The 19,523-nt window shown below is 36.6% G+C and overlaps 1 long non-coding RNA gene and 1 pseudogene across 1 annotated transcript in view; one reads left to right on the top strand and one right to left on the bottom strand.

Moving 5' to 3' along the window:
• LOC137252008 (uncharacterized) overlaps window positions 1-19,523 on the bottom strand; it is a 197,806-nt gene that overhangs the window by 101,714 nt on the left and 76,569 nt on the right. Inside the window, exon 2 of the long non-coding RNA XR_010953421.1 lies at window positions 506-555. This is a non-coding gene — a long non-coding RNA (uncharacterized lncRNA). The remainder of the gene's footprint in view (window positions 1-505; window positions 556-19,523) is intronic.
• On the top strand, window positions 15,207-15,307 carry LOC137234082 (U6 spliceosomal RNA; annotated as a pseudogene).

Raw genomic sequence — 19,523 nt, 5'->3', positions numbered from 1 at the left:
GATTCGATTGGACCTCCTTTTAATTACCACTGCTAGGACATTGTTTAAGGCTCCTGCCCATAATTTATCTAAGCTATTCATGATACTCTGGCGTTCATCTACCATAGTCAAAGGAGACAAGTTAGGGTTTTACGCATTGAATGAAATGAGAAAAACTTTGGACGTATACCTGCCCACGCGCTGTATACTGGAAGTTATGATTTAATGCTTTCGGTATGTTTATATATATACATATGAATTAGAGACAATCCTTTCTGAGAATAAAAAATTGTCTTTACACCAGATGTTGTCAGCTGTTAAAATAATTACCTCATAATTTAAATGCGTTTATTAAAGCATAATAACGAATTATTTTTTTGGTGGTAGCAAACATACATGATACATCTTTCCTCGTTGCTCGTTGATCAACGATTAACCACTACCACTGTCGTAATAATGCTCTTACCAACACAACCGTAGTTTCAATTGAAGTGATGCCTAGTTTAAACTACAAATTGGTACTTACTTCTATGATGTAGATAGCTCTTAACAACTTCATCCGTTCCACCAAACAATCTGCAAAAAAGAAACGAGAAATATCGTAATCAAATAGACTTTTCAATAGCAATTTAGGAAAAAAACCGCAAGAACAAGTAAGGAAGGCTAAGTGCGGGTGTAACCGTACATTACATACTCAGCTGAGAGCTTTGGAGACAAAATAAGGGAAAATCACGACGTAGGAAAATGAACCTACCATGGAATGTGTTTGTATGACATGTGTATCAAATGGAAGGTATTAAGGAGTATTTTAAGAGGGAGTGGGCTATAGTTCTATATGTGGACGCCTTTTCGAGATATCGCCATAAAGGTGGACCAGGGGTGACTATAATGTATTTTTACGATATGGGTATCAAATTAAAGGTATTAATGAGGGGTTTAAAAGGGAGTGGTGGTAGTTGTATATGTGTAGGCGTTTTCGAGATATCGACCAAAATGTGGACCAGGTTGACCCAGAACATCATCTCTCGGGTACCGCTAATTTATTTATATATGCAATACCACGAACAGTATTCCTGCCAAGATTCCAATTGCTTTTGATTTCGCCCCGCAGAACTTTTTCATTTTCTTTTACTTAATATGGTAGGTGTCACACCCATTTTACAAAGTTTTTTTCTAAAGTTATATTTTACGTCAACAAACCAATCCAATTACCATGTTTCATCCCTTTTTCGTATTTGGTATAGAATTAGGGCATTTTTTTTTTCATTTTTCGTAATTTTGGATATCGAAAAAGTAGGCGTGGTCATAGTCGGATTTCGCCCATTTTTTATACCAATACAAAGTGAGTTCAGATAAGTACGTGAACTAAGTTTAGTAAAGATATATCGATTTTTGCTCAAGTTATTGTGTTAGCGGCCGAGCGGAAGGACAGACGGTCAGCTGTGTATAAAAACTGGGCGTCGCTTCAACCGATTTCGCCCTTTTTCACAGAAAACAGTTACCGTCCTAGACTCTAAGCCCCTACCAAATTTCGCAAGGATTGGTGAATTTTTGTTCGACTTATGGCATTAAAAGTATCCTAGACAAATCAAATGAAAAAGGGCGGAGCCACGCCCATTTTGAAATTTTCTTTTATTTTTGAATTTTATGCACCATATCATTACTGGAATTGAATTTTGACATAATTTACTTATATACTGTAAAGATATTAAATTTTTTGTTAAAATTTGACTTAAAAAAAAAAATTGTTTTTTAAGTGGGCGTGGTCGTTCTCCGATTTTGCTATTTTTTATTAAGCATACATATAGTAATAAGAGTAACCTTCCTGCCAATTTTCATCACGATTTCTTTAACGACTGCCAAATTACAGCTTGCTAAACTTTTAGATTACCTTCTTTTAAAAGTGGGCGGTGCCACGCCCACTGTCCAAAATTTTATTAATTTTCCTTTCTACGTTTTAAGGTCAATCCGCCTACCAAGTTTCACCGCCTTATACGTCTCCGATATTGAATTATCACACTTTTTCTGTTCTTCGAAATTTTCGATATCGAATAAGTGGGCGTGGTTATAGTCCGATTTCGTTCATTTTAAATAGTGATCTAAGATGAGTGCCCAGGAACCCACAGACCAAATTTCATAAAGATACCTCAAAATTTACTCAAGTTATCGTGTTTACGGGCGGACGGACGGACGGACGAACGGAAATGGCTAAATAAATTTCTTTTTTCGCCGAGATCATTTTGATATATAGAAGTCTATATCTATCTCGATTAGTTTATGCCGTTACGGATTACCGTTATGCGAACAAAATTTAATATAATCTGTGAGCTCTGCTCAGCTTAGTATAAAAGCAGAGCATAGAACAGTGCCGCAGCATAAAAATGTGAAAGCATTTTTAGGCTCTACTTTGAGATAGTAGTCTTTTAGAGCGCGGCAAATAGCAGACTAAAAACTACGAACGTTTTTTTCGCTATTGGGCATTGTTTTTCCACTCTGCCGTTTGTTTAGCTCCAAAATACTTCGTAGCTCATAGCAGAGCATAAGAAATGCGATCACTTTTTAATGCTACGGCTCTGTTCTATGCTCTGTTCATGCTCAGAGCCGGAGCAGTAGCAGAGCATATTTTTCATTGTTGCTGCTACACCGTAGTAGCGAATTCAAACACTGGAATAAACAGAATAAAAAGTTATTCTAAAACTGAAATTTTAGTTAAAAAGTGCTCCAAGAAAGCAAAGCTTATGAAAGTACTAGCATTATGTGTTTGCTTAAAGAGAAATTTTTCGTTTTTTGGTCTATTTATATAAAGGAAGTACTTGAAATTTTTTTATATTCTTTTTATACTCAGTTGAGCAGAGCTCACAGAGTATATTAAGTTTGATTGCATAAAGGTTGGTTGTACAGGTATAAAGGAATCGAGATAGATATAGACTTCCATATATCAAAATCATCAGGATCGAAAAAAAATTTGATTGAGCCATGTCCGTCCGTCCGTCCGTCCATTAACACGATAACTTGAGTAAATTTTGAGGTATCTTGATGAAATTTGGTATGTAGGTTCCTGAGCACTCATCTCAGATCGTTATTTAAAATGAACGATATCGGACTATAACCACGCCCACTTTTTCGATATCGAATATTTCGATAAACCGATAAAGTGCGATAATTCATTACAAAAGACAGCTAAAGCGACCAAGCTTGGTAGGTGTGTTGAACTTATGACGCAGAATAGAAAATTAGTAAAATTTTGGACAATGGGCGTGGCACCGCCCACTTTTAAAAGAAGGTAATTTAGAAGTTTTGCAAGCTGTAATTTGGCAGTCGTTGAAGATATCACGATGAAATTTGGCAGGAACGTTACTCCTATTACTATATGTACGCTCAATAAAAATTAGCAAAATCGGAGAAGGACCACGCCCACTTAAAAAAAAAAAAATTTTTAAAGTAAAATTTTAACAAAAAATTTAATATCTTTACAGTATATAAGTAAATTATGTCAACATTCAACTCCAGTAATGATGTGGTGCAACAAAATACAAAAATAAAAGAAAATTTCAAAATGGGTGTGGCTCCGCCCTTTTTCATTTAATTTGTCTAGGATACTTTTAATGCCATAAGTCGAACAAAAATTCACCAATCCTTTTGAAATTTGGTAGTGGCATAGATTTTATGACGTTATCTCTTTTCTGTGAAAATGGGCGAAATCGGTTGAAGCCACGCCCAGTTTTTATACACGGTCTTCCGTCTGTCCTTCCGAATGGCCGTTAACAGGATAACTACAGCAAAAATCGACATATCTTTACTGAACTTAGTTCACGTACTTACATGAACGCACTTTATCTTGATATAAAAAATGAACAAAATCCGACTATGACCACGCCCACTTTTTCGATATCGAAAATTACGAAAAAAATTCCATAATTCTATACCAAACACGAAACAAGGGATGAAACATGGTAAGGTAGTTGGATTGTTTTATTGCCGCGAAATATAACTTTGGAAAAAACTTTGTAAAATGGTTGTGACACCTACCAATTAAGTAGAAGAAAATGAAAAAGTTCTGCAGGGCGAAATAAAAAACCCTTGAAATCTTTGCAGGTATTACATATATAAATAAATTAGCGGTATCCAACAGATGATGTTCTGGGTCACCCTGGTCCACATTTTGGTCGATATCTGGAAAACGCCTTCACATATACAACTACCACCACTCCCTTTTAAAACTCTCATTAATGCCTTTAATTTGATTCCAATATCGTACAAACACATTCTAGAGTCACCCCTGGTCCACCTTTATGGCGATATCTCGAAAAGGCGACCACCTGTACAACTACCACCACTCCCTTTATGGCGATATTTCGAAACGGCGTCCACCTATAGAACTAAGGCCCACTCCCTTTTAAAACCCTCACTAATACCTTTAATTTGATACCTATATCGTACAAACAAATTCTAGAGTCAACCCAGATCCACCTTTATGGCGATATCCCTAAATGGCGTCCACCTATAGAACTATGGCCCACTCCCTCATAAAATACTCTTTAATGCCTTTCATTTGATACACATGTCATACAAACACATTCCAGGGTTTCCCTCGGTTCATTTCCCTACATGGTTATTTTCCCTTATGTTGTCACCATAGCTGAGTATGTAATGTTCGGTTACACCCGAACTTAACCTTCCTTACTTGTTATTTTATCTTTTGTTCATTGTCAGGGTGACCTGAACTATGTGTAATGTTTCATGTTTCTAGCTCAGTGAGTAGTTATTTAAAAATCGATGGAAAGATTCCACAATTATAATTGGTATTTTAAATATCTCTAAATATCTCGATCCCATCCCATCCCATCTAGAAAACTTTCTTATTCTAAATATTTCAACCTAATATAGCCAAAAGTTACGTTCAAAGTTGCAGATCTTTGTGTTATCTCGAAGTTTCTTAAAGCTCGAAAGTAAAATTACCAAGTTCGCTAGATTGTTTTGAATTTTCACAGTCCCTGAACCACTTAGCCAAATACTTTTCTCCTTTATGTTGTATTATCAGGTAGTTCTGAAATATGTTCTGAGTTTCAAGAATCTACCTCTACTAGAATTTGCTCAAATAGCAGTCGCAAGATTCCAGATGTTGTAAATGGACTTTTTAATATCTCTAAATACCCGATCCCTGTCACAACGAAAAAAACTTTTTTATCCTAAATATTACAACGTAGTAAGGCCCGCAGCTGTGTTCAAAGTTCCAGGTCTCTGTGTTATCTGTCGAGAAGTTTCTGAAAACTCGAAAGCAAAATTTCCAAACTCGGAAGATTTTTTGAATTTTCGCGATGCCTGGATCACCTAGTAAACTACTTTGTTCCCTCATAGTTTTAGAATCTAGATTTACGGGAAGTTACTGAAATAACGGTCGCAACATTCCACATGTTGCAAATGAACTTTTTCTAAATATCTGGAACCCTCCCCCATCTAGAAAACTCTTGTATTCGAAATATTACAACCTAATAGAGGCTTATGCTATGTTTAAAGTTCCACGTCACTGTGTTATCGGGAAGCTCCTTGAACCTCGAAAGCAAAATATCCAAGCTCTGACGATTTTTAAAATTTTCAGGATCCCTGGACCACCAGCGGATTTTTTTCCCTCGTAATGTATTGTCACGAAGTTCTGAAATATGTTCTGAGTTTCAAGAATCTACCTCTACTAGAATTTGCTCAAATAGCAGTCGCAAGATTCCAGATGTTGTAAATGGACTTTCTAAATATCTCAATCCCTGGCCTATCTAGACTACTCTTTTTTTACAAATATTACAACATAATGGAGCCCAAATCTGCATTCAAAGTTGAATATCTCTGAGTTATCGGGAAGTTCCTTAAAACTTGAAAACAAAATTTCCTAGCTCCGATGTTTTTTAGAACTTTCCCGACCCATGGCCAACATAGCAAAATTTTTTTATCTTCACGTTAAGTTGTTACCTCGTTCCGATGTCTGTTTCAAGTATCCACACCTTAGCGCTCCGGGAAGTTACTCAAAAATGCATTGCAATAGTCTTCAGTTTTGTATGGAGATTGGCGAAAAAATATCAATCGGAACTCATACATATAAAAGAAGTAAGTCTGAATAATGGCCGACTGCTTCTACATCGCTAATTGCGAAAAAAAGAAAAAACGAGAAATATTTATCACCGAATACTGATAAACTAATGAAGCATGGATAAAGAATGTACTTCAGTTTGTAGAGAATGGGGGATTGGAAAACAGATTTGACAGGGAATTACACTTTGGGCAGGGCAAATAGTTCCAGCAATTTTAGCTGACAGGACTTGTTGTTCTTTTCATAGCTCACTCCAGAGCTCGTATTCTAAGTCACATAAAACGTTTTGCCAGTTCTAAGTCATTATCTTACCTCAAAAAAGATAAGCATGCATAATAAGTATTTGTCATTCCAAAAAAAAAAAAAAGCTCTTCTAACAAATCTTATAATCTAAAAGTATTAAGCAAATCTCTGCAACCATTAAGAGCTAACAGAAAATTTTGTGGTATTAAATCTGTAAAGCTCGTTTTAGGTATTTACCTTTGTAGAAATACCCATAAAAATATGAATCGTCTATTTTCAAAACCGGCCATCTCAAAAGTTTTAATTTTTTAGGCTAATTATCACATTATATTCTAAAATATGACTTGTATTAGCATTTAAATAATTTCTTAACAAAAGTGGTTATATTCAAGCCAAATTACTCTATTTAAATTGCCCTTAGTTTCCAAATCGTCCATCTCCAGTGGTGCCTTAAGTTCAAATCTGGCCATCTCGAACCGACCAATAGTAATTCGCAATTTTGTTGTTCCCGCTTATTTTGCGTACCACGACCAGCGTTGCGATAAGTGAATCTTCAAAATGTAGATTTTTTGGCCTTTTTTTATATTTCGAAAAATTGCACTGCAAAATTTTCAAAATTAAGATTTTTATACATATGTATCTGCCAAAAGATTTTTCTTTTCGAATAATTACAGGCTAAATTCCTTTAGACCGCTACTACTTTTAAGCCGAACTCTATTTCTATCACTGAGCATTTTCGTAAGTGATATCTATGTACCTGACCTATTTAAGATGTAAGTTATATTTATACTTAGTTTGGGGTTTTCACAGCAAAATAAGCTGGCTCATCGCGTATCCCATAAAATTGACTAATAAATTTTTTTTTCGATCAAATTAACATGTTCTATACCCCAATGCTTTATCTATTTCAAATCTGTTAAATTTAAATTATGATAAGTAATCAATTGATTAGATGGGTTTTTAATGGGTAATGATTATTTTAACTTCTCTTCAGAAAAAAGTAATTATTCAATAATTTTGATTAAAAATAATCAAAAAATATCATTTTTAACTTTTTTAATTTTTCCCATTTCTTTTGATTAAATTTTTAATTCCATAACCAGTCAATTTTTCATCCTCTTCCTCTGGCAGCACTGGTTACGACATATTTTGTGTCAGTTAGCTTAGACTGATTTCGTTCATGAACCAATAAAGAGATCCCGCACAGTGTTGCCAGGTTAGCCTTTTCGAGGGTAGATTTAGCCTTTTTTTTTGCCTTTAGCCCCGAAATTTTGGGTTTAGCTTCTTGACTTTTTTCTAGCCTTTTTTACTCCGAATGTATTTTTAAAAATTTCTAAAATAAAATAATTTCAATAGTTCCTGTGAACACCTAATACCTAATAATATGAGTTCTCTACAAAAGATTAATTCTTTTTCTTCTGAAAATTCGTTGAACATTTCAAAGCCAGATGTATTTTCTTACTTTCAAAAAGAGAAGTACAGTTATTCTTCAAGTCAAATAGCATTAATAGAGCTGCAGTGGCGAAAACTTATAACTATACAATGGAAAAATGTTTTTAGAACTTGTCGAATTAATATTTAGTTTTTTAATATTACCACTCAGTAACGCGGAAGTTGAAAGAATTTTTGGTGGCATGAAAATTCTGAAAACTAAATTAAGGAACAAACTAAAAATTAAAATGCTTAATGCGCTGCTTAATATTAGATGCTCGTTAAAACGCTTATCTAAATGTTGTAATGACTTTGAAATTACCGATGATCTCATATCTATTGTAAATAGCCAAACTTTATACCCAGACTTAAGCTCTTCTGATTCTTCAGACGGGGAATATTTTATATAAATAATTAGTTTGTAATATTTTTTTATGTATATACACATATGTAATCATTTAAAGTAATTCCATGTGCTAGTCAAGGAAAATGTGCCTGATATGTTTTGAAACATGAAGTTATGCTTAAATTATTTTTATAAGTTTTTATTTACAAATGTGTAAACTAAAATATAAAAAATTTAATGAATTAACCAAACAATTTCTGGCCTTTTTATAGCTTCTTTTTTTTACTAAATTTAGCCTTTTCTAACCTTATTTTTTGCCAATCTAACTTCTTTTTTTGCATCACCTGGCAACACTGATCCCGCATTAAAAAATGAGAGATCAAAAAAATCATAGTTAGCTGGGAAATAAATTTTCTTGGCGTGACGTCACGCTTTTGACAACATGTTTCATTGCTGACGCAGTGTTCAGACTTTATTCCAATCGGAGTAATTTGCTCCGATCTTACCTCCTACTACTTTTTTATCTCAAAGGTTTATTTGGTTGGGTAATTAGTACATATTACTACCTAATATCTTTTGGTTGAAATTTTCATTGTATACGTATGAAATGTTGATTGTTTGCAAGTGACGATTGGATGAAATGACGTGAATTTATTGTTCGTGTACATTTTTCGTACGGAATAAGAATAGAAGGAGTAAAGTGTAAGCAAAAAATGTGTCCGGGCGTGATCTGTAAATCCTGCCAAAATTCAACATACAGCACTTCTTGAAGTTTTATATGAAAATGAAGTACTTTGTGTCAGTGAGGTCAGCTAACCCTGTTTTGCGATAACAGTTGCCAATTGGGAGCATCAAGTGAGGTCAAATCTTCCTCAAACTCTCTCTCACAAGTCAGTGAAGGTCTTCTCTTTCCTCTGTTTACAAACTGCCGGAGCGTATTCGTTCATCCGCATAACACAACCTAGCTAGCGAAGCTTTCTGTTTTTATTCGCTGCACTATCATCATATCTGCGAAAAGCTCATATAGCTCATCATTATACCTCGTTCGATACTCGCCGTCGACATCACGAATAGGACTATAAATTCTCCGGACAACTTTTCTCTCGAATACTCCAAGAGCCATCTCATCTTCTCTCGACACCTTCTATGATTCCGAGCCATACATCAGGACAGGTATGATGAGTGACTTGCAGAGCGAAAGAGGACTTTACTTTTCAATTGCTTAAAGAAGCACTTGTTAGCAAGAGTTATTCTCCGTTTGATTTCTAGGCCGACATTGTTTTTGTTTTTAATGCTGATGCCCATATAGACGAAATCCTTCACAGTCTCGAATTTATATCCGTCAACAATGATGTGGCTACAAAGGTCACGATGTCAGCAAGCACTTCCTCTTGTCCACATCTGCTGAAAGACTCACTTTTTGGCTTCTTTATCTTATACCAACTCTTCGCCTCTATCTTTGAACAGCGCGGCGGGTATCCCCTCATTACTTGGCACCTTGCGATTTTAAGCCGTGATATTGCGATTCTCTTCGCCATAGTTGGATGCCGAAGCAAAAAACATGCTTGGGCGATCGGGCTATCGGGTTCGTCTTCCCCCACACTCTGTACGCCAGTTACCAGGTCGCCATTATCGTTTCTGCAGAAATCTGCCCCGGTCTTGAAACCTTCTGCCATTAAAAGAGCATGAAATATGTATGGCAAACCAAAAATAATAGTAATAATATTTTATCGTGATAAATATCCAGATAGATAGACGACAGAGCCCACTTTTCTTCCAGGATGTGGTGTGCTAATGAGCGTATTAATTGATCATCCTACTCGTTTTAGGCCGACTTCATGTGCAGATAACCTTCTTGCTGAGAAACATCTCATGGCAAAAACACAATCGAAGGGTTTGCCAGGCCACTAAATCTATTTGATGTTAGTTGTTCACCCGCTTTCAAAAAGAAAGAAAAAATATACTCAGAAAATTAAATTTTTACTCATCTCAGATCGCTATTTAAAATGAACGATATCGGACTATAACCACGCCCACTTTTTCGATATCGAAAATTTCGAAAAACCGAAAAAATGCGATAATTCATTGCCAAAGGCGGTTACAGCGATGAAACTTGGTAGATGCATTGACATTATGACCCAGAATAGAAAATTAGTAAGATTTTGGACAATGGGCGTGGCACCGCCCACTTTTACAAGAAGGTAATTTAAAAGTTTTGCAAGCTGTAATTTGGCAGTCGTTGAAGATATCATGATGAAATTTGGCAGGAACGTTACTACTATTACTATATATGTGCTAAATAAAAATTAGCAAAATTAGATGAAGAACACGCCCACTTTTTAAAAAAAAAAAATTTTTAATTCAAATTTTAACAAAAAATTTAATATCTTTACTGTATATAAATAAATTAAGTCAAAATTCAACTCCAGTAATGATATGATGCAACAAAATACAAAAATAAAAGAAAATTTCAAAATGGGCGTGGCTCCGCCCATTTTCATTTAGTTTGTCTAGAATACTTTTAATGCCATAAGTCGAACAAAAATTTACCAATCTTTCTCAAATTTGGTGGGGGCATAGACTCTATGACGGTAACTGTTCTCTGTGAAAATGGGCGAAATCGGTGGAAGCCACGCCCAGTTTTTATACACAGTCCACCGTCTGTCCTTCCGCTCGGCCCTTAACACAATAACTTGAGCAAAAACCGATATATCTTTACTAAACTTAGCCCACGTACTTATCTGAACTCACTTTATCTTGGTATAAAAAATGGCCGAAATCCGACCATAACCACGCCCACTTTAAAATGAAAATAATGCCATAATTCAATACCAAATACGAAAAAAGGGATGAAACATGGTAACTTTGTAAAATGGGTGTGACACCTACCATATTAAGTAGAAGAAAATGAAAAACTTCTACAAGGCGAAATCAACAGCCCTTGGAATCTTGGCAGGAATACTTAGTGGTATTGCATATATAAATAAATGAGCAGTACCCGACAGATTATTTTCTGAATCACCTGGTCCAAATTTTGGTCGATATCGCGAGAACGCCTTCACATATACATCTAAGGGCCACTCGCTTTTAAAACTCTCATTAATACCTTTATTTTGATACCCATATCGTACAAACACATTCTAGAGTCACCCCTGGCCCACCCTAATGGCGATATCTAGAAAAGGCGTCCACCTATAGACCTAATGCCCACTCCCTCTTAAAATGCTCAGTAACACCTTTCGTTTGATACCCATATCGTACAAACATTCTAGAGTCAACCCTGGCCCACCCTAATGGCGATATCTCGAAAAGGCGTCCACTTATAGACCTAATGTCCCCTCCCTCTTAAAATGCTCAGTAACACCTTTCGTTTGATACCAATATCGTACAAACATTCTAGAGTCACCACTGGTCCACCTTAATGGCGATATCTCGAAAAGCCGTCCACCGATAGACCTAAGGCCCACTCCCTCTTAAAATGCTCAGTAACACCTTTCATTTGATACCCATATCGTACAAACAAATTCTAGAATCACCCCTGGTCCACCTTTATGGCGATATCTCGAAAAGGCGTCCACCTATAGTACTAGGGCCTACTCTCTCTTAAAATACTCTTTAATACCCTCCATTTGATACACATGTCATACAACCACATTCCAGGGTTACCCTAGGTTCATTTTCCTACATGGTGATTTTCCTTATTTTGTCTCCATAGCTCTCAACTGAGTATGTAATGTTCGGTTACACCCGAACTTAGCCTTCCTTACTTGTTTTTTGTTAAGTTTTGAAATAAAATTTAAAAATGTATACATTTTACTTGCATTATTATTAGTTAATAAATGAAAGTATGTTTGGCTTTTTACTTATACCAATATAGGCCAAAGACATCGGAAGGTAATTTCGAAATAGGCCATATCCACATAGTTTAGTTTCAAATACGGCTAACTCCATAGCTTCGTTTCCAAGCTAGCCATATCCAGTTTAGTTTAATAACTTCTGGGTGTAATATACGAAACCGATTGTTTTATATTGGTAATATGTATTTATATTATCATCAAAAACATAAAATTAATAAACACAAATAATTTTAGTCATTGATTTCTTAACAGCAGTTTTTTGCATTTTTCTCAAAAATTAGTTGAGTGGAGATAGCCGCTTTTGAAGATATACGATTCATATGTACTCACATAAATGCCTATGTATGTAAGTACGAAGGTGCTGTAGCAATTTAGAATACAATGCGAACAAAAAGGGGTTTAAGCGGGAGGCACTAATATGGCAAACAGTAAAATAAATAACCAGCCCAATTCTAAACGAAAATTCCGTGCGAGTTTTTTCCCTTCTCCCATTCCTCGTATTCTAAATAAAAATTCCTTGTGAGTTTTTTCACTTCTCCCTTTCCTCCTATTCTGAACAATGTTCGAAAAAGCGGAAACCGGTTATGGGAGAAAAGTAGGTATTATGAATGTGAGGGAGAGGGAGATTTCTCTGCCATTTCATAGGAGTTTTTTCACTAGTTAAATTAAAGGGAATGCATCAAAATAGTTAAAGGAAATTGGTTATTTTAAGAAAGAACACTTATTTGTACAAATTTGTACTAAAATATGTATTTACATTCTACCACAATATTCTCACTGTTAATACAACAACAACTACAACAACAACTACAACCACAATATTCTTTATTTTAAGTCGAAAAGTATATCATAAGCAACGGTAGAGCTCTTGGTATACATATTTGATCCAGCCATCCAGAAGTTGCCCAAGGATTTTTTAATAAGGCTTAACTAGATTTTGGCTTATGACGAAGGACGAATTCAACTCAACTTGGCCGCCAGAAAATTGCTTTGCTGAATGAAAGCAGGCAACTCCGGCAGATTTGTGTTATGCGGCCGTCTTCTTCTTACGTTCCGCTCTTGATGTTGCTGTGGCACCAATTCATTACTCATTTCAGTGAATACCACATGAAATGCTATAAATACTGTGCATTGTTTATATTTTATTTCTTAATTTCCAACAAATTTGCAACAATAATTAAACTTTTCAATTTTTTAAACAAAAGAAGAAATGTGCAACGAAATTTCAATTGACAAAACAGCTGACTTCGAAAATTCGAAATTCCTATTCCCAATTATTGTTCTCCCTAGGAGAACAGAATTGGAGGAATTTTTCCGCGGGAATAAAAAAATCCGCGAGAACAAAATTCCGCGAGAATATTTAGAATTGGTCTGATTATCATTGAAGAAAGACAAGGACTTTAAGTAGATGAGAATTTGTGAATGGTCCTAGAATAGGAATGTAAGAATATATTATGTTACATACATTCATACATACATTGATGTATACGCGTTCATAAACATTGGATGTTATGTATGTAAGTATGTGTAAAAGTAAAAAAAAGAAATTCTTGTTTTGCTATTATACGAGTACAACAATGCGACAATTCTTAAACAAATTGTATAAAATTTACTTTATGCCTTTTGTTAGTAGCTATCACCTGTCATCAATATATTCTTATAAGACATGCCGCAATTTAATATAAAATTTAAATTTAAATCGAAAATTATTTTTTTCAAGGAGTTGTATGAATCCCTGAATATGGCTTTAGACATAAAAAAAAAAAATACAGTGACTAGAGATGATGTAAAACTTTTTGCCTTGCGCGATATTCTCGAATATAGAAATACTCACAAGGGCTCTTCAGGTTCTCGAAATTCAGGGTAGGGCGGGATGGCCGAGAAGATTCAATGTGATCATCGTAAACTTGAAATACGCTAAAAGCCTCCTTGGAATGTGGTTGGGGTAATTTTCTACCATGGTTTACATCACAGACTTAAATTGCTTAGCGAATGTAATCTAAATCTTCGTAGAAAAGCATGGATAGTGACAACAACTGTTGAAGTGACTCTGGGAGTGTTAGGAGAAAAAGTTTTTCTAAAAATGTACGTAACTTTAAGCGTTGGCGATGGCGAGTACTGAAGAAAATATAATGGTGCTTTAAGCCGCCATCAAAATAGTCCAGCGAACTAAAAGATAGCGCCTACTCTGGCGACGGCATGTTGTGCGAATGCGAAATAATGCTCCGGCTAAGAAGGTACTCTTAACGAAACCCGCCTACGGAAGCAGAAAAAGGTGGCCTTCAGGTTTTCTAGTGGTCTAGAAGGTTTAATGAGGTCATATTATTCGTTCCCTAGGTGGTTGAGCTAGTACCTTAACGGTGCTTTGTTACCGGAACGAACCGGATCTATGAATATCCGTCAAGGCACTATCAACATCGATAAGACTCCCCAAAACCTTCGGGGAGTGTCTTTATCGTTAATAAATAAAACAACATAGTATTCGTCTCTTAAAAACTACCCCGACAGCAGCATTGCGAAACATCCTGCCTGCAGACCTAGCTGCCAAAAACATCACGTTAGCAACGGCAACAAGGCTTAAGGCCTCGGGGCAGCTTCAGTGCAGGCCTTATGGTCACAGCAGTATAGCGCCATCTAATATCGGGCAAACGGAATATATGCATGAGCCTCGAAAGAGATATTGGGGCCACAATTGAGCCGGAGGGTTGGTGCCGGGATGCAGAAACGGCAGAAAATACTATACGGACGGTGCCAAATTAATGGAAGGAGTTATGTCTACTGTTTCCTGCGTCGACCCAGAAATAAGTAGATCCTAGCCAGATTACTGCAGCGTTTTTCAAGCGGAAATTAGAGCAGTGAAGAAAGCAGCAGAAATTCTGGAGGAAGCGTGCTTAAGCTGCAGTCGCGTCAATTTATATATTGATAGTCAGGTTGCGATTAAGGCAATAATCTCACACAGTACTTCATCAAGAAGTGTTCTGGAATGCAAAGAAGCATTGGAAAAACTTCGCTCAGGCCGGACCATACATCTTTACTGGGTTCCCAGTCATAAAGGGATAGAAGGTAACGAAAACGCCGACGAGTTGGCAAAGGAGGGTGCAGCAATCGCTGAGTAAACGATAGAATTCCCAATCCGTTTGAGAGAAGTCAAAAGGAGACAGGAGTTGCATATGATCCATCAAGCAGAAAAGGCGTGGACAAAAGCGCGGGGCTACAAAATTTCTAAGATCATGCCTACGATATTAGACTCACAAAGTGGTTCATATCTCTTGTTTTGGCAGAACATATACTAAAATTGGAACGATACAGAGAAGATTAGCATGGCCCCTGCGCAAGGATTACACGCAAAATCGTGAACCGTTCCACATTTAAAAAAAAAAAGAAATGAAAAAGAAAAGAAAAAGAGAGAAGACTTAAGGCTCGCGATGGGCATACTGACTGGACACTGCCTTCTGGCGTCACAGGCTTATAAGTTAGGCCTCGTCAGTAACAGCAAGTGTAGAAAGTGTGAGCTGCAGGAATAAACGGTTGAGCACGTTCTGTGTTCATGTCCTGCGCTCGCCTGGCCAAGGCTCCAGCTATTAGGGGCGGCAGAGTTGCCAGATCTTGAGGCAGCAATTAAGCTGGGTCCCAGAAAACTGATAGTATTTTCCAGAAGGACGGAGTTATTCAATAACATATGTCCTTGCACCTGATTGCGGTTCTTCTGATTGGTCGTCAAACGAATTCTGGTAACACTATGGACACATTCAGTCTATGTGAGGTCTTTATTGACCGGCCAGTTCAACCTAACCTAACCATTCCTCACTGCGAAGTAACTACTTTCTCAATAAACAAAGGCATCTGTCATATTTTAGTTCTTTTTGATCTCTGTTCCTCATTCGTATTTTCCCGTTTTATTTCATCTATTTTTCTCTCTTTTACTACCACTTAGTTCTCTTCCTCAATCCCCATTTTTCTCACCTCCTAACTTCTCTAAGTTCCTTTCCATCGTATCTTCGCTTCGCACTTTCACCATTTTTACCTTCATTCCCTCGTCACTCTTTCTTTCCTACCTCTCACTCTCTAACTTTTTTTCTCCTCTCAGAGAAGGGCTCTTTCTCAACATCTCCAAGTTCCCCTCCTTTCTGTCATTAGCAATTTTCTCTTTTTCCGCCTATGGTTTTTATATAACTCTCCCTCTCACGCTGTTCTACCTAAGCACTACGCCTTGTTAAAAAACCTATTCAAAAGGCTACCTAAATAATAAAAATCGCACCGTCCTGGTTTCCTTTCCGGCAATAAAGGGTCCCAAGTATTAAGCTTGAGGAAGAGGTACCCCTGTACCAAATTCCAAGCAATCGCATAATAAAGTAGATCTTTTGGAATAGTTCGGTCCCGAACCAACTTTTCGTAAAGAAAAGTTTCTCAAATGAAAAGCCAGTCAAATTTTAAGTAAATCGCACCACAAATACGAAATAAATAATAAGCTCGTCCGAAATTCTCTTCGGAGGTATATCGCGCCTTGTATTCAAATAGTTAATCCAAAACTGTGTGGAAAAAGATGTAGGGTGAGTTTTGTCGAAATCTGGGGTAGCAATCAGCCAATCCAGGGTTAAGGAGGCACCTATTTTGTTTTCTAAAAAAATACACGTTACTTTGTTGGTGGTAGTTGGGTCAGACGTACGCACACATCCAACTTGGCAGAGATAACTAGCCGACGAATGAAGGAAGGGGTGACAAGGGTAGGTTCGATTGACAGTGTCCAGCTGCCGATGGAATCGAAGGATAGGCGGTAGGACATGGCGAAATAGGTGAAGGGTGACTGGGTTTGCAGAAGAGTAGTGTCCTATCAACCAGTTCAGAGGGTTGTGATGATTGAACAGGTGAGGGGTGGCGTTGATTACTTGGGGTGTGATGGCCACACTCGATGAAGCGGTAGATCGATTTCCAAGCACCTAATGGTTCCTGAAATCTATCTACGCGGTAACTCAAAGATGAAAAATCGGTTAATTGCTCGATGACAGTGTGTTGCATGGGTAATCGACGATGACGAATTGTGGTGGATTGATTGCTAAGCAACTGGTGATTGCTGAAATTGATAGCCGGCAAATCGCAGATGACGAATTGGTGGATACCGCTGTATAGAATTGGGGAATCTACCATGAAGAATTGGTAAATCGATTTCCAAGTAACCGGTAGCTGGTAAAATCGATACCCGGCGAGTCGCAGATGACGAGTTGGTGGGTAGGATTGGTGGATCGAAGATGGCAAATTGGTGGATCAATTGACAAGCAACCGGATGGTTGCTGAAATTGACGGTTGTGGGGGTACAGGTGGCGGGTTGTTGGAAATATGCACATGTAATTTATATGATGATCTGGTCCCGTTGGTACAGTGGCGTTGGACGCACCTCTATCTGATATAAGGGCACACCAAAATGTAGTTGGCAACCGCGGTCATCTACTGATCAAAAGTGGGGGGTCTGTGTAAGATAAAGCAATTACATATGTTCACGCAAAATGTTTACAGTACAGACTTTCCTTATCATATTGCCTTCGCTACCCCATCAAGTGCAAATTGTTTCTACTTAAGTATAAGTGATTATTAACAATTTGAGAAGCTTAGATACTCGCTGTTAGGAGACTGTCGTGCTAATGAAATGCTTGCAAGTGATTACTTGCATTGTGTCTGTGGAATCTCGTTGGCCTGCTAATCGCTGTTATGGTCATAGGCAGTGGTTGCTATATGAATGAGTGGTTGTGCAGCTACTGAAAGCGACATTACAAAGAATAACAGCCAAACTAAACTTTATCTTGTAAATGAGACCTAAATTTATTTTAGGGTAAGTAGATAATAAGCAATTAAGGTTAAAAAATAAAATATGATAATGACAACAGATTAATATAAATAAATCCTCCATGGATAAACTGTCGGTTTTTATCGACGACGGCTTATCGATTTGTTATCGAATTATTATCAAAAAGTTATCGATTATTCATCGAAAAATTATCGAAAATAATAGTTTGTCATCACCGTTTTACCAATTTCCAAACTATAGACGGTAAATTTCTATCCCAGATGACTATCTTTAAGGACTAGTAGCGAATTATTATTATTATTTTTTTTTTTGCTGGGCATTATAAAAAGTTGGTTGCTCTTTCCCTTTTGAAGAGTATTCATGTGTGAAGCGTTTTTATTCCTTTTCTTTTGTCACAATCATTGCACATGGTAACTTTTGTGTTATTGATGCCAACTAAGAACTCGACAAAATGTGTTCAAGGGATGTTGTCAATAGCAAAATGTTTTAAATTGTTTTTTTTTTTTTTACGGTTTTTTTTTCTTCAAATTTGGAATTTGTATTTGGTCACAATTTTGGTTTTGTGAACAAAAAGCTTTTGTGAGAATTCCTGCAAAGCGGTAAGGTATGGAGAAGCCTTATATCAAAAATTGTTTGATGCAAATTCGAACAATTTCCAAGAAAGCTAAAGCAAAAAACAAACAGTTATGTTTGAATACAAAGGCGACAATGAATGAGCTGCATCAAAATGTAGTTAGTTATCTGAAGTGACAAGTTTTAGTTGCTATTCACATTCCCTTTCCAGTCAATGAAGTAAAAGAAAGTGAGAGAACTATGCAACAATTTTGTGTTACTTACATGTCTGTGTCCAGGTGTAAAACACTACTTCGTTATTACCCTTTACGTTTGTTGGAGGGAAGTAAAATCTAAAATATAGCTCATTGATTATTTGCAATCTTTGCACTTTACCTCTGGTGGGTGTAAGCAAAGAACATAATTTAAAAATACACACATTTTTAACACATCGACCAGGTATAGACGAGGTATCGATTTGTTGTCGAAGTGTTATAAATTTTCTATCGATAACTAACTTTATTACTTAATTGTACCACCAGCGGGTTAGGGGTTCAGAATATATCCGCACTGGGTATGTCTGTCGAAAGAGGCGACTCAAATACCAATTTGATTCGAGGGATTGTGAAGCGCAACCCTTTTAAGGGGATGCCAGCGCAACTTTTAGCCTCTCTAACCCAATTGTCAACCTCACTTATCCCTGCCGAATTCCGTTTCTTCAGCAGCTGAGGCTCTGGCGACCTCAAGTTCCTCTTGGAAAAGACCAACATTGGTTACACTCCCAAAAACCTTCTTCATCGCTATCAATTAATTGTCGGTTTTTATCGAAGGGTTATCGAAAAGTTATCGAATTATGATCAAAAATGTATCGATTATTCACCAAAAAATTATCGAACAAAATAGCTTTTTATCACCGTTTTACCGATTTGCTATCGGAGAAATATGCATTTATTTTCTTTATACATATAATCCCAAAAAGTCATCGACTTTTCATTACCATATCAATCGATATGTTATCAAAAAACTATCGATGTTTTATCGAAAATAAATCGGTTTCTTATCAAAAAGTTATCCACAGATATTTGTATTAGGGAAACGTTGTCGATTATTTTTGGAAATGTTAACGATTTGTTACCGAACATTTTTCGATATGTTTTCGAAAAATCTTTGATTTACTATCGAAAAGTTATCGACTATTTGTCGATATGTGATCGAAAAGTTATTGGCTTGCTATCG

The sequence above is a fragment of the Eurosta solidaginis genome, chromosome 5 (genome assembly GCF_040869045.1).
Source record: "Eurosta solidaginis isolate ZX-2024a chromosome 5, ASM4086904v1, whole genome shotgun sequence".
Lineage (NCBI taxonomy): Eukaryota > Metazoa > Arthropoda > Insecta > Diptera > Tephritidae > Eurosta > Eurosta solidaginis.
The sequence above is the reverse complement of the archived record's forward strand: the minus strand, read 5'-3'. Positions and strand labels throughout refer to the sequence as shown.